General features: G+C 32.2%; 1 protein-coding gene across 2 annotated transcripts in view; it reads right to left on the bottom strand.

Moving 5' to 3' along the window:
- Atox1 (Antioxidant 1 copper chaperone) overlaps positions 1-17500 on the bottom strand; it is a 630717-nt gene that overhangs the window by 437397 nt on the left and 175820 nt on the right. Inside the window, exon 1 of one of the 2 annotated variants that reach the window (XM_068356927.1) lies at positions 9272-9305. The exons of the other annotated variant lie outside the window; for it this stretch is intronic. The gene's annotated coding sequence lies outside the window, so the exon portion shown is untranslated. Of the gene's footprint in view, positions 1-9271; positions 9306-17500 lie in introns of those variants that run through there. 2 annotated transcript variants of the gene reach the window in all.

Below are 17500 nucleotides of genomic sequence, written 5' to 3'. Positions count from 1 at the left end.
GACCCGCCCCGCCAGGCGGTGCGACCAATCAGGTTGAAATCGAGAAATGTCGGGTATTTACATAATGTGACTTTTACGTCCGAGGATCGGCCCCTGTCACACGTTATCAATCACAAGATAGGGAGTTGCGTTGACGTGCCCACGTCGGGAGTAAGACCTCCTTCCAGACTTTTACACGTCTTTAACAAGACTCGCGACGCCGAAGTCGTCTCTCTTCGGTCGTTATCGCCTCTTAAGAAGGACGGGAAATGCCGCTATCGCAATGGGTGTCACGATTCTCAGCCGGCCCTTAATGGGAGATGATAATGCCTTAGGAATTACTCATAAGGCAAGAGAACTTGAGAATGGCAGGCACCACAGGAAAATAAATCTAACATAGATCCTCCATACTAATAAGTGAATTTGTTGCTTTGATGTAACACTTGATTATGGTGACGCTCTATTTATTACCTGCAGCATAAAATAAAGAGTCCAATTAACATAGACAGATCTCTCAATAATAATAAGTAAATTTGTTGCTTTGATGTAACACTTGATTATGGTGACGCTCTATTTATTACCTGTAGCATAAAATAAAGAGTCCAATTAACATAGACAGATCTCTCAATAATAATAAGTAAATTTGTTGCTTTGATGTAACACTTGATTATGGTGACGCTCTATTTATTACCTGTTGCATAAAATAAAGAGTCCATTAATCTTGTTGAAATGAGTCCCACATCTATTGGATTTTAATCTACTGGCCTTATTCCGTGCATTTTGATTAGGCATATCCAACATCCAACAATCACTATTCATCATACTAAGATTCAACCATACAATAATAATAATAATAATAATAATAATAATAATAATAATAATAATAATAATAATAATAATAATAATAATAATTAGGGAAGTGGGGAAAATGGGGAAAGGAAGAGTACCCCTGGATACAATCCAATTTATAGCTCAAAGGCAGGTACTCGGGATGGGAAAGATTAAGGAAATAGGGAGAAAGAGAAGTACAGGAGAAGAATAAAAGAGAGGGCCAGACCCTCTTGCGATATTAGGGAATTTTTATCATTATTTTTTTCAACAAATTACCCAGAACATATCTATAATTGCTGTTAAACTATAATTATAATCTCAATAAACTACTATATAAAAAACAACGTCTACTCATGTATTTTTCTCTTAGTAACCCTTTGACAATGATCAATTATTAATAAATATTGCCCGTATTTAGTTATGTTACGATAGGAATATTAGAACTATCTTGAAGTTAAATTGATATGTCATTTATTGCAGGGGGCTCAAAAAGGCAAAATAACACAAATCTAAGGTCATAATATATATTAAAGAAAAAAACATCAGATACATACATACATACATACATACATACATACTGTACATACATACATATATATACATACATATATATATTATATATATACACATACATATATATATATATATATATATATATATATATATATATATATATATATATATATATATACATACACACACACATATATATATACACACAAATATATACATACATACATACATATATATATATATATTTATATATATATATATATATATATATATATATATATATATATATATATATATATATATATATATATAAAATATGCATATAATTTTTGAGCCAAGAATAAAGATAAATCTGCCTTTCCAATTATTTATAATTACATTTCATTTATGCCGGCATTTGCACATTCAAATGTACGAAAAAAAATCTATTACTGTTATCAAGAAAATATGCACCTAGTTTTTTATTGGTTTGTGTAAAAATGAGTTTTCATACTTGGACAAAAAAAATTCTTGTCCTTTTAAAGATAAATTATTTAGTAAAATATAAAAATAAAACCTAAAGATGACAAGTTGAATTAAGCTCAAAATATAGAATTTAATATGTAAGGATTAACAGTTGCAATAGGCTGCAAACAAAAATATGTATGCTTTGCCGCAGAAAATATTTCACAAAAAAAGAAATTTTGATATATAGTTTTCTGAATAACAGAAAACTATTATGAATATAGTATCCTGCTATATCGGTTACTCATTGTGTAATAAATATTATTACTGCTATCTAAGAGAATTAGATTCATATTTTAAACTGCTATTTGTAAGTTGGTAATTGTTTAAACTTATGATATGAAGCCAAGGCCAATTATATTTTTCACCTATATTATCAACATAATTACATATATGATATAAAGTGATCTATTTATAAAGTCATTTGTCATAATCAGATGCACGATATACTGTTCGTTTCTATAGTTTAAATAGGAAATATTTATTTTGATATTGTTACTATTCCTAAAATATTTCTTTTCCTTATTTCCTTCCCTCACTGGGCTATTTTCCCTGTTGGGGCCCCTGGGCTTATAGCATCCTGCTTTTCCAACTAGGGTTGTAGCTTAGCATTTAATAATAATAATAATAATAATAATAATAATAATAATAATAATAATAATAATAATAATAATAATAATAATAATAATAATAATAATACTGAACGAACTATTTATAAAACTATGTAACATGATACGCAGAGATACTTTTCCAAACACATTTACTGAAAGGAAATAAGATTACGTTTAAAGGTATCGGAATGAGATGTCAGTATGCGAAGCTGACACTGATGCAAATTGAAGTGTCAGCGCACAACCATATACAAGAAGTGATACACAAAGAAGCGAATGAAGCAGAAAAAAAAAAATAAAGAAACCGTTCAGCACAAAAATTCGCATTTACCTCACAGACGTTTCTTTCATGACTAAGCTATCTCTCTCTCTCTCTCTCTCTCTCTCTCTCTCTCTCTCTCTCTCTCTCTCTCTCTCTCTCTCTCTCTCTCTCTCTCTCTCTCTCTCGTGTTGCCAGTAAGGGAACCAATTTTGGCATCTGGTAAATTCTTAGAGAATGCTACCCTAAGTTGTTTACGTTTTACATAGGTTTTTTTTTTTACTTCTTAATATTTCAATTATTTACAAAATAACAAATAGTATGTGTGGAAATGATCGCTTTTATATAAAAACGGTAACTGCCAATACGAAACCGTAGTTTATAAAGATGACCATTAATCAAAAATAAATTTCTCTTGAAATAATACTAAAACTAATTTTGATATAATTATAATGGACTCGAGTCATTACCTTGTCTGCAGAGACAAATACACACGAACTTAAGAATTTGAGGATATGAACAATTGCACATAGAATTACATGAATTCATAAAACACACAATACGTTTATGTATTTATCGCATATATGATGAATGTTCCTTTATAATGGCTCATACCTAAGCACATAAGAATTACAAGATTTCATAATTATTCCAAGTAAACACATAATACGGTTAAGTATTTTTCGCATATATGATGAATGTCCCTTTATAATGGTTCATACCTAAGCACATAGAATTACAAGAATTAATAATACTTCTAAGTATATAATACAGTTATGCATTTATCGCTTATATGATTAGAGTTCCTTTATAATGGCTCATACCTAAGCCCATAGAATTACAAGAATTCATAATACTTCTAAGTAAACACATAATACAGTTATGTATATATCGCATATATGATGAATGTTCCTTTATAATGGCTCATACCTAAGCACATGGAATTACATGAATTCATAATACTTCTAAGTATATAATACGGTTATGTATTCATCGCATATATGATGAATGTTCCTTTATAATGGCTCATACATAAAACCCCCTTCAATGTATTCGTGGCAATTCTATAAGTTAGTGTGAGATCTAAGAGAAGCAGGTCAAGCGAGAGGTAAATTGGTAGTAAATGCCCTCTGAACTTTGATTCCTTTTGTTTTTATTTTAACTGACCGCGTTCATATGCATATTAATAGTAGGTCATTGCACAGTAATGCTGCTTATTGATGCATTGCGCAAACTACGGTTTATATACAAGAAAATGAGACGGACAACTGTCGTTTAGGCGAGGGAAATATACGTGTGCGTTACAATCTATTGTAGCTTAGCTTAATAATAATAATAATAATAATAATAATAATAATAATAATAATGATAAATACCTTCACAAAAGTTACAATTGTCTCATAATTTGCAATGTTACAGATTCACTATCGGAGGAATATCAATTCGTTTAAAATTTGAGTCGTAGAAAAATTACACCATTTTAAAAACATAATCATGATTCATATGAACACTTCAATAAAAACTAATCACCACTACTGCGATATATCTCTAAGGCACCTTCCCTAAATTGTGAATAATGAACCATCCCGGTAAAAAAAAAAGTGCCAAAACAAATTTTTTATTTCTATTGTCTTTGTTCCGCTGTTATTCTTAACGAGCAATGAACACTAGTATTAGCATGCAAATTTATTTAAAGTTGTCAGCAATAAAACAATGGGCTCATGTGAATGCTCTTAACCTTTGTGCTACAACTCCGCTTTCTGGAAGACGGTTAATTACAAAACTTGGAATTTGCGGCACCTTCCTACAGTTACACTAACTCAACTCTCGCACAGAAGAAAAATCCTGGAGCGCTTTCAGACAGCTTTCACTCTTCGGACGCATGCATTTAAATCGAGAAAACGTATAAATTTTCAAATTACTTATGATAATCGCGAGAGAGCTTTTAAAACTTCAAATCTGAAGTCACCTTAGTTAAATTTTGCATTTTGGTAACTGATCAAACACTGGAAAAACTTATCGAAAACGTTCAGACAGCTTTCACTGTTCGGACGCATGCATTTAAATCGAGAAAACGTATGAAGGGATTTTCAAATTACTTCTGATAATCGCGAGAGAGCATTTAAAACTTCAAATCTGAAGTCACCTTAATTTTATATTGCATTTTGGTTAACTATGATCAAACACAGGAAAACGTATCGAAAACGTTGCGCATTAAAACGTTCATTAAATTCCGCTAGAATGCATAAAATTATTATTATTATTATTATTACTATCCAAGCTACAACCCTAGTTGGAAAAGCAAGATGCTATAAGCCCAGGGGCTCCAACAGGGAAAAATAGCCCAGTGAGGAAAGGAAATAAGGAAATGAATAAATGAAGAGAACAAATTAACAATAAATCATTCTAAAATAAGTAACGTCAAAAATGTATAACTACATGTATCACATGTAGTTATATATTTCTTTGTAGCATCATTCCTCTTACATAGGTAGCTGTACTGAGAGATAAAAATTGAAGTCAGCTTGTAAAACAGTCCAAAATGCGACCAGAAAACGAACTGGAGAAAAACAGGCAGCTTCAACCTTGCAGCCCCAAAATAACTTGTTCCTACAACTTTCAAATGTTTACAGCTGATGACTAGAGGTCAGCACAGAGTCCAGGATTCACGGCATGTCTGCTGACCTAATGAAGAGGAAATTTTCGAAATCTTGACGCATGTCGATGGATGAGAATAATCTAGCTCTCCTGGGGCACTTGTTTGGGATTTATTTGATTTTCGTCTTCAAGAAATGACTATGATCGATGTTAAGTTACGGCTCTATAACTGCAGGGAATTTTACAAAACTTCATCTTTTGGATCAAACTTCTAAGACTTTCATCTTTTACGTTCTCAATATGAAAAGAACAAGAGGAACGTAAGCTGCCGTACTCAAACTGATAAACCACTAGAATAAATTCAAAAAAATAAATTTTCTTTGGATGCTAGATCTTCGATGATACCCTCTTTTAAACGATAACCTGCTATAAATGATGAGGGATTCATAGGTGCAAATTGTATCATGCCTTATTGGCAATGTCATCTTTGGCTGAAAGCAAGAGACTCCTCATCTCAACCTCTCCATTATTTAGCATTTTTTATCCCTAAAGAAATCATGGTAAGCTAGAAGTACCCCTTAAACTTTCTTTACTTGGGGGGGGGGGGGATTTAGAGACCCACCAGTGAGGGAAGATTTTCTTCCTTTATTCCCGTTTAGCTTTCAAGTCTTTTTTAAACAAACGTATCCAAATGATTGTAAAGAAATAGAGAATAAGTTATTCCGACTTAAAAATACCACAGCATGATTGATTACTTCCAGAATATTTGGCGTTGCAGAGCCTATGCTTACAGAGACGAACATATGCTTTTAGTAATAAACAGTTCACATACTAAGCTGCTAAAATGTACATCAATAAAGTGGTGTAAAGTTCTTGTTATTTCCGTCACAGCTGATCTCATGAATAGGAATGTAATTCAAATTACTATATGGAAAACCTTCAACCACCTTAATGATAAGTTATTAATTTATTTATTTATCTATTATTATTATTATTATTTTTTTTTTTTTTTTTTTTTGCAATTTTCGGAGATTTCCCAGTTTAAAACCTGTTTTCAGCCCCAATCTTCACAAAATTATGGCTTGGCTTACACAATGAATCTATAAGGAGTCCAGAATCGGTAAAATATTCGAATGGTCAAGAAAATGGCAAAACATCATTCATCATACCAAATCATTTTCAATCAGGTAAGGATGAACAAGCTTATGCACTGTAAATATAAAATATTTTTTTCTAATGAATGCATTCATGAAAAAGGAGACAAAACCCATACATACACCCTCTTAACTGAGCGATATAATATATATATATATATATATATATATATATATATATATATATATATATATATATATATATATATATATATATATATATATATATTGTATTGTATATATATGATACATATATAAACACAAATACACACACACACACTATATATATATACTTTATATATATATATATATATATATATATATATATATATATATATATATATATATATATATATATATATATATATATATATATATATATATATATATATATATATACGTACATATATGTGTGTATTTTTGTAAGGTTTCAAGACAGGGGACCTCAATCCTAGACTTTCTCTACTCAGTAGTTCTTTAATAATGTTGAGGTAATTAGAACAGAGGTTATATGATATATGTGAAAGTGCCGAAAATTTCTCCTGTACTGGAAAGGAATACAGGAGGTGAATTTAGTGCAGAGACCTGTTACAGAACGTTTGTTTTCTGTACCAAAACTTGTACCATTTCTCTGAACTTTGGTATCATGAAAAGAGATGTTACCATCTATTTCCAATTCATCACTACGACTTATGATTGCATGATTAGAATTCAAATATGTTATTTATTACAAAATTCTAATATTTCGAAGCACAAATTATGTCCAACTGTTTATAGATTACTTGAAATCCAAACATTAAAACATACATTTTACCGGTGAATTAAAAAAAAAAATGGTTATCTCTTTTCCTGCCATCATAATGCAAATAAATGATACAGGATTTAAGGTAGTGAATCTATGGTCAATTTTTTAGCGAGGCAGATTTGCACCGACTCGCAGCGGTGCCCTTTTAGCTCGGAAAATTTTCCTGATCGCTGATTGTTTGGACAAGATAATTCTAACCAATCAGCTATCAGGAAACTTTTCCGAGCTAAAAGGGCACCGCTACGAGTCTGTTCAAATGCGCCTCATTAAAAGAAATTGAATCTAGATCAGAGAAATGTTGCAGAACTTTGGGTTTCTGTAGACAAATGTGTTATGTTAAATCCTGATTGATTGATTGATTGATTTGTGGTTTTATGTCAAGATGCCAGAAAACCTCAAATCAATCAATTAATCAATCAGGATTTAACTTAACACATTTGTCTACAGAATATCAAATTTCTGTAACAGTCCTCTAAACTATATTCACTTCCTGTATTCATTTCAAGTATAATAGAACTTTTTATCTGCACTCTTACATATAGATTATATAATATGTTCTAATTATCTCAATATACATAAAGAACTAGAGTACGTGAGAAAAATGTACTGTATAAAAATTGATTTCTTTATAGCTTTACAGAGACTTACATAGGGAAAACGATAAACAGACATATGCTGTCACCACATGAATAGCAAACGACTTTTTCTCTCGTAATAATAATAATAATAATAATAATAATAATAATAATAATAAACATATCTTTTAGAATTCTATAACATGCGTTACCTCATTATTAAGATACAAAATCCCCGCCGTAGGAATATGCGTGAATTGTATATTCATGTTCCATGGACAGTGTTATTTTCCGCATCATCTTCACTGAGTTAATTAAAGATATGGTCTCGGACAATCTTCGTTCGTGCGTCATATATAAATATAAGCGTGATCGCTGTAATGCAGCAATTTTTGGTTTAAAAGAAAGACAATAAGAACAATATTGTCCGATCACTTCAGCCGTCCCTCAAGAGAATTGCTACATATTGCGCAGCCAACAAATGGTGTCGATACGAGAATAGTTACAGATGGCTTCAAACTATTGGAACCTAGATATATGTCTACTGTAGGCTCCAGACCCTTTAAATATGCGGCCCCGAGACTATATAAGAAGTTCCCACGAAACATTCGAATGATTGAAGACATTAAGGCTTTCAAGAGGAAACTGAAGACTTTCTTATTTCATGAGTCTTTTGAGTGACGATTTAACAATAAATGAAGAATATGAGACACGAAACGTTAAATACTCTGAACGAACAAGGTAAAACGACAGTGGAGGTCCTGTAGAGAGTGGGGTTCCCCTGCTGTAGGGGACCGGAAAAGCAGCCATCAAAGTAAGTAAAAGTAAAACGCAGGCCATTAAATCATCAGAGAGCAAAAGTGAGCATCACTCAATATCTAGGGAAAACTTTTCCCTTATCACAACATCATGGAATAACCTGGACCTATTAGTAATGGAGGAAGTTTATCAATAGAACCAAACCTGGGTTGGACAACATAGGAGTTATCTTGTTTAAGCTTAAAGGATTGGTGGTTTGAATGTTTGTACTCTAGAGTAATTTTCTATTTCAAACGTAAATTTCCTTAATTTACTTTCAAATAGTTTTAAAATGTGCGTTTTAAGCCTGTCCCATATCTAAAGTGGTTGTTTTAATTTATATCTATAGTGTATTATTTAATTTTTCAAGCCCTGATAATGAAAAATGATTTCCCAAAGAATAAGCAATAGACATATTTATAACAGCACAGGTACTACTCTACAGATTGATATTTCTATCCGATAAATAAATAAAAAAGCCGAAATACACATATACATATATACTGTATGTATGTGTACGTATATATGTCATATACATATGCATAACATATACTGTATATACTGTATATGTATATGAGTGTGTGCTCAAATAAGCGATCGCAGCCTAATTTACCAATAGTTAAAAGTATTTCATTACTATTTACCTGTATGTGAAGGCGAAGGCGGAAGGAAGTGTCGAGGAGCTGCCGACACCTGAAAATAGAAAACGGGAGAAAATATAGTGAAAGGTGAGCTTTACTATAATCAATTCTTTTTAGTGAGGCAGATTTGCACCGACTCGCAGGGGTGCCCTTTTCGCTCGGAAAAGTTTCCTGATGGCTGACTGGTTGGACAAGATTATTCTAACCAATCAGATAAAAGGAAACTTTTCCGAGCGAATAGAGCACCGCTGCGAGTAGGTTAAAATCTGCCTCACTAAAAAGAATTGACTATAGATCACTGTCAATAATTCCTTCGTAAGTGAAAAAATATAATCTGAAAAAGGAAAAAAAATCAAACGTCACAGAAAGTATTCTAAAGTAAAAATCTAATGTCAAGGTGATCAACAAAATATGTAAGTAACGCATTCTATGGCAAAAAATTTGCTTACTTCCAAGAACCTATAGTAATATCTCTCAAAGTATCTACACTGCACTAAATGAACAAATTATGACTTAATACTACACTCAGGATTAGTATAGGCAACTTACATTTCAGAAAATTACATAAACACCCCCCCCCACACACACACACACACATATATATATATATATATATATATATATATATATATATATATATATATATATATATATATATATATATATATATATATATATATATATATATTTGTGTGTACGTATGCATATGAAACTAATAAGAACTATGAACCAAAGCTGATCAGTTATATATATATATATATATATATATATATATATATATATATATATATATATATATATATATATATTTGTGTGTACGTATGCATATGAAACTAATAAGAACTATGAACCAAAGCTGATCAGTTGTAGATAGAAAGTATAAATTTCTATTTCTGGATAAAACCCGTCTTGAAAATCATATTTGATGCAAGCGCTGCTAATACCACGTTTTCAGAAAAACTTCACCACATTCTTAAGACAGAATAATAATCTTGTTAATTCATTTTTGCCTACCTAACTCCAAACGCGCAGAATAAGAGTTGCACTATGAAATTATAAAAAAATAATTTCTTATTTTTCGTTAAAAGTCGGGAATAAAGAACGAGGTTATAGATGGCTGATCTCTCTCTCTCTCTCTCTCTCTCTCTCTCTCTCTCTCTCTCTCTCTCTCTCTCTCTCTCTCTCTCGGTCATAAGATTCTGAAAAATTATATATAATTTATTTTCTTATGCAAACAAGAATATTTTTTTGACATTTTTGTAGAAATTCTTTAAAAAAACACTCATATCCTACACAAGAAATATTTGGAGTCTCTCTCTCTCTCTCTCTCTCGGTCATAAGATTCTGAAAACTTATATATAATTTATTTTCTTACGCTAACAAGAATCTTTTTTGACATTTCTGTAGAAATTCTTTAAAAAAAAAACACTCATATCCTACAAAGAAATATCTGGAGTCTCTCTCTCTCTCTCTCTCTCTCTCTCTCTCTCTCTCTCTCGGTCATAAGATTCTGAAAACTTATATATAATTTATTTTCTTACGCTAACAAGAATCTTTTTTGACATTTCTGTAGAAATCTTAAAAAAAAAACACTCATATCCTACACAAGAAATATCTGGAGTCTCTCTCTCTCTCTCTCTCTCTCTCTCTCTCTCTCTCTCTCTCTCTCTCTCTCCTTCTTGGTCATAAGATTCTGAAAACCTTTGTATAATTTATTTTCTTATGCTAACAAAAAATTGTTGAATTTCTTTTATAAATTCTTTAAAAATATTTCTTTAGAAATATTTGGAGTCTCTCTCTCTCTCTCTCTCTCTCTCTCTCTCTCTCTCTCTCTCTCTCTCTCTCTCTCTCTCTCTCTCTCTCTTGGTCATAAGATTCTGAAAACCTTTGTATAATTTATTTGCTTATGCTAACAAAAAAATTTTGAACTTTTCATAAATTCTTTAAAAAAAACTCATATCATGCACATAAATATTTGGAAGGTTTGCTGACTAAATGCTAAGATCTAAAACTTTAGAAAAACCCTACTATTCCCGTTACTTCCCTAATCTGAGAGTTGATTGATACAGATAGTAAACTCCAAGTGACAGTTTGAAGTCCGCGAGACAAGACTCACAACAATCGAAAACACTTCAGCTACAGCTGGCTATCAAGTCAAACGTTCGAAGAATCGAAGGTAACGACTCACTTAAACTAACAACCATCGTTAAGACCGATCGAGCCACAAGTTTCGAAGGCGACTAGTTTCGCCCTCAGTCGAGACAGCAGAATATTGACAAATACAGACTGGGTGATCAGGTCTAAAAACACATTTATGACCCATCAGCTGCATCGAATTGACTTTCAAAGTAGTTGATTGGCCAATTTCTTTAGGATTCTTGTGAGCTCAATTGTAGATGGCACTGATAGGCGTAGTCTGCGGCTTTAAAAGAATTGTTCGACCACCAATTTCTGCATTCCTTTGTGGCTGCTGCCCGTCGTAAGAAGAGGTCAAAACAGAACCCCGGGTTCACAAAAAAAGTAAAAAAAAAAATGCGGGTCAATAATGATTTTATTTGCCGAAGACAATTACCTGTGCTCTTAATATGGGTGCCAGAAGAAGTAGTCGTATCAGTTCTATCATAATTGACGGGTTATCCTGTTTTATGGCCTATTAGCGGATCGATATAATTCTTACATCACGCTTTAATAAGACTCTGATTAGACATAAAAAAAAATACCAAGTAGGAAATTAAAAACTGGAGAAACTACCTCTCATGTTTTCAACTGTTAATTCTCCATAAAGTGAACTTAAAACATCATAATTACATCAAAAGCATCTGCCATACATTAACATCAAAAGCAGCTGCCATACATTAACATCAAAAGCATCTACCATACATTAATATCAAAAGCAGCTACCATACATTAACATCAAAAGCATCTACCATACATTAACATCAAAAGCATCTGCCATACATTAACATCAAAAGCATCTACCATACACTAACATCAAAAGCAGCTGCCATACATTAACATCAAAAGCAGCTGCCATACATTAACATCAAAAGCAGCTGCCATACATTAAAAACTTGTTCGGGAGACGTCAGCGAAAAAATAAACTCATCCATCATTTTGATTGTCTATTTTCTATATATTCACTTTCAAAAACCGCCTAATTGAATAAGAAGAGGCAGCCATAGCAATACATGGTAATTACGAACTCGTTCGAGTGAACTCCGTACAAAAAGGCTCATCCATCATGACATTTCATCTGATGGTGCATTTGTGAGTGAGTTTGGATATTCATATATTCCGTTCACGTCGGTTATTAGTCTTCAATATTCGCTGCATGAGTCCTTTCACTCGTAACTGAACTCCATCCAGCACAAAAAAAAAAAAAAAAAAAAAAAAAAAAAAAAATATATATATATATATATATATATATATATATATATATATATATATATATATATATATATATATATATATATATATATATATATTTAAAAAAGTACGAATAGTATATTGGTAAAAACGCTTAATCTCCCACGCAACACTTATTTTCAGCTACGCGGTGGAGTAGATCGTGTTAACTAAAATATAAACAAAAAGACTGACCATTTAAATTCTAAAGAGGTACTGTTTAAATATGACGAACACCAATTCAAGCAATCTGTATAAAATATACCGACACTAAGGCAGAACACAGAGTAAACCTACGCCCAACCTAATGAGGGTGAACTATTCAATTCTACAAGGCAATAGATCTTCATTTCTTTCTGCTATTAAATAACGAAAGGCATAGAAACGTATCTGCTCAGAATAACATTTTGGAGTAATTGGTCCAGATAATAGCATGGTCAGAAAATAGACATTTTTTCACAGGGTAAGTGTTATTATTATCATTATTATTATTATTATTATTATTATTATTATTATTATTATTATTTGCTAAGCTACTACCCTAGTTGGAAAAGCAGGATGCTTATTATAAGCCCAGGGGCTCCAACAGGAAAAATAGCTCAGTGAGGAAAGGAAAAAAGGAAAATAAAATATTTCAAGAAGAGTAACAACAATATATATCTCCCACATACACTATAAAAACTTTAACAAAACAAGAGGAAGAGGAATAAAATAGGAGAGTATGCTCATGTGTACCCTCAAACAAGAGAACTCTAGTTATTTGATACTGGAGTTTGATAATGATTTTTGCTTCCATAACCTATCAGAAACAATCAGCAACTTCACAGTAAACGACAGCAATGAAAGTACTATAAATATTGCTCTCATGTAGCGATGGATCAAAGTCGGGACTCATTGTGAGCTTTCAAAAGAATGAGAAGCCAAAGAGCAAAACTAATGTTTTTTTTTTTTTTTTAAACCCCTGTTTTCTCCCCTTTATGAGGATTGTGGGTTACGTGAGAGTCTGCATTGAGCGAATTAATGACCACAATACAGAAGCCGCGACTGCACTGACTTCAGCTAGAAAATGATAGAATATCTTCAACTTAGCCATCCGTGACCGAGGCTCCAAACCAGACACTTCACAGCAACCACTTTCCTCCTTAAACGCCCCCCCCCCCTTTAACCTCGTCTCCTCTGAACCCCCTCCCTGGACCTCCTAGACCCCCCCCCCCCCCTCACATCCCTTTAAACGACTGACCTCCCTCATCTCATCCAGATCATGGAGAGAAAAAAAAAAAAAAGGGTCGGTTAGCTTTTGTATATCGGCCAGGTGCGTTGTTCAGTCTATCCATTTTTACAAGAATCCATTCTCAGGCGAGGTGGATAAAGTTATTAGCTGTCCTTTTAATTAGCCAGATTTGCTTTAGGAAAAGTGGCACCTGAATTCTTTCAGGAATGGGATTTATTGCCGTTCAAGAGGCCATCCCCTTTAATGATGTCGTCTTTCTTTACATTTACATCGGCACTTCAGGTGATTCTATCAGTTTCCATCTTAGAACTTTTATATGAATTGGCGCAATCCTGATTAATTATCTTGTTTCATTTCATGAGAGTTTAGAACATATTTCTCAAATTTTTTAAGGGTTCTACCTGTTCTCTAGATGGGTCATTATTTCGATAAAACGACTTTTCACCATTTTATACTGTACTGGAAGATTCAATTTCATAAAAGCTTACCAAAAATAAGACCTTATAATACAAAATAAAGCTTCAGTCATGTCAGAATCACCTTATTCAATCTCACACATTAAATCTTATTTCTCCGTACACAATTCTGTTAAAAAAAAATTGGAGAGGCAGAGAACAATACTCATCTCTCTATTGTATCTTATGTTGACCACACCACAAGAATAATACCAATGAATTAATGTCCGCCATAAACTGTCTCACGTTTTAGACGCCTCTTGCCATTTTAAATGCTTTGGCACTAATGAAATATAAACGCCCACAGGCATCTGTGAGCTAATTAGCTCTCAAGTTAGACAAGGTGAGAAGGTGATTGGGTTCGAGCATATCCGAGTATGCAACTTCTCTTCACGAGATCAACACCAACACCGGGGAATTCCGTAAATTCGTTTAGCACGTTTACGTCCCAACTACTCAATTGGAGCATCGGGTGAAAGTCAACAATATAACTGATCTCTTGATATACTTCCCTGACTTTGCTTTTTTTTAACTGAGAGAGAGAGAGAGAGAGAGAGAGAGAGAGAGAGAGAGAGAGAGAGAGAGAGAGAGAGAGAGAGAGAGAGAGAATCATAACTAATATCAGAGGCAAAACTTCTAAATGAGAGAGAGAGAGAGAGAGAGAGAGAGAGAGAGAGAGAGAGAGAGAGAGAGAGAGAGAGAGAGAGAGAGAGAGAGAGAGAACAACTCAATCTGACTAGTGCAACCCTGAGGCCGTAAGTGCACTTTGGAATATCCATTATTTATGTAAATCAGGGCAACATATATGCATATGATATAGCAAAGTTAGTATTACGAGTACGAATTTGCAGACCCATTAATCCCAAGTAATATGTTGCTCGGATGTTTATGCACTACTTAAAAAGTATTTATGGCCAGAAGATAAATTTTTACTCTGGATGTACAGTGAAACATATTATGATTAGCAAGGAGAGCAAAACTTCCGAGATAGGACTAGAACATAAGCTGACTGGCACTTGGAGTGCCACACCATGTTTAACATGGCATCAATTCTCTGCACATAAGGGAATGTTAATTGGCAAATATCTTATAAAATCATCTCTTGGGGTACTGATAAACGATAAAGTATTGACGATTTTAGGAACGCCAAATAACTTTAAAGATAACTATTAGTTTTAATTTATACAAAAAGAAAAATAATAAAATAAACAAGACAAATAAAATGCAAATTCTGGAAGATTTTCTATTTGCCTAACCATTACTAAAATATAATGAAGAATTGTTCTTATCAAAAAAATGCATGAATCATCATTATTAGTTTTATACCTCAACAGGAACAAAAGCATCAAATCTTTCGTAAAAAAAAAAAAAAAAAAAAAAAAAAAAAAAAGGCTGAGATAAGATCAAGTGAGTCGGCATAATTTTCATAAACCATAACAATTCTGAGGACTAATAAAATATGAAAAAGAAAATATATGTTCATTCATTTCACAGAACCTCCTACCTCTTCTCTTTACTCACAAATTTCCCATGAAAATTTATTTGTGTTTCATTCAAGTAAATTATGAAAAAATCAACATATTTGTGTATGAAAAAAAAAAAAATTCTGACATCAAATAAATCGGTAATTTCTTACAACTAAACTGTGCTTAGAATTGTTTCTCGTTTAAAATATTTATTGCAATTGAAATAAATAAATTAATAATTAATCAATGAATAAATATATAAAATCAAGTAAATTATGAAATAATCAATATATTTGTGTATGAAAAAAAAATTCTGACATCAAATAAATCGGTAATTTCTTCCGACTAAACTGTGCTTAGATTTGTTTCTCATGAAGAATATTTATTGTAATTACTAAAATAAATAAATGAATAACTAATATAAAATCATACAGGGTTTTCTTTAGTGATACGTAATTTGAAGGTTTTGAGAAGACTAGATGCCAAAGGAGGCTCGTTGTTCAAACCATTGCTACGTCTATAAGGTGTGTCGTTAATTCAACGTTTGCATTCATATTAATTCGGTATAGCGAGAAGAAAGAAAATACGTCTTATCAAAATCAAATTATTATTATTATTATTATTATTATTATTATTATTATTATTATTATTAGTAGTAGTAGTAGTAGTAGTAGTAGTAGTAGTAGTAGTAGTAGTAGTAGTAGTAGTAGTAGTAGTAGTAGCTAAGCTACAACCCTTGTTGGAAAAGCAGGATGTTATAAGCCAAAGGGCCCCAACCGGGAAAAAAGCCCAGTGAGGAAAGGAAATAAATAAGCGATATGATTAATAATGAACAATTAAAATAAAATATTAAGAAATAAAAACAATAACAAGGTCAAAACAGATATTTCATATGCTGTATAAACTATAAAAAGACTTGAGCAGCCTGATCAAAAAAGAAAAAAAAAAATACTTGGACATCACCCAGCAAATGTTTTACATCAACAACAAAGGTAACGGTCGTCATAAAGGGGAAACACCTGTGAGCTTAAAAGAAATCTATAACAACATGAACACCTGTACTGTAAAATATGTACAAAAGCTTTCACTTGTTTGAGAAAGGAGCATGTCTCGCTAAACGTTTAAACAACAAATAGCCAGTTAAAAGATAATCTCTTCAACATATGAAAAAAAAAAAAAAAAAAAAAACTCAAAATTTCACCACTCTCTTCGTACCTGCAGTTTTATAAGTTCACATATAAACACTATGCCAGCAAGCATAGTTTTAGTATCATTTTAAAAAGGTGTCCTTTTTTTAAAGAGAATCAGCCATGAATGGCAATTAAAGGTGGATTTAGTAAAAGGTCACCATTCACAAATAAAGGTGGATTTAGTAAAAGGTCACCAATAAAGGTGGATTTAGTAAAAGGTCACCAATACACAAATCAAGGTGGATTTAGTAAAAGGTCACCAATTCACAAATAAAGGTGGATTTAGTAAAAGGTCACCAACTCACAAATAAAGGTGGATTTAGTAAAAGGTCACCAATTCACAAATAAAGGTGGATTTAGTAAAAGGTCACCAATTCACAAATAAAGGTGGATTTAGTAAAAGGTCACCAACTCACAAATCAAGGTGGATTTAGTAAAAGGTCACCAACTTACAAATAAAGGTGGATTTAGTAAAAGGTCACCAA

The sequence above is a fragment of the Palaemon carinicauda genome, chromosome 33 (genome assembly GCF_036898095.1).
Source record: "Palaemon carinicauda isolate YSFRI2023 chromosome 33, ASM3689809v2, whole genome shotgun sequence".
NCBI lineage: Eukaryota > Metazoa > Arthropoda > Malacostraca > Decapoda > Palaemonidae > Palaemon > Palaemon carinicauda.
Note: the sequence above shows the minus strand (reverse complement) of the source record. Positions and strands in the feature narration are given on the sequence as shown.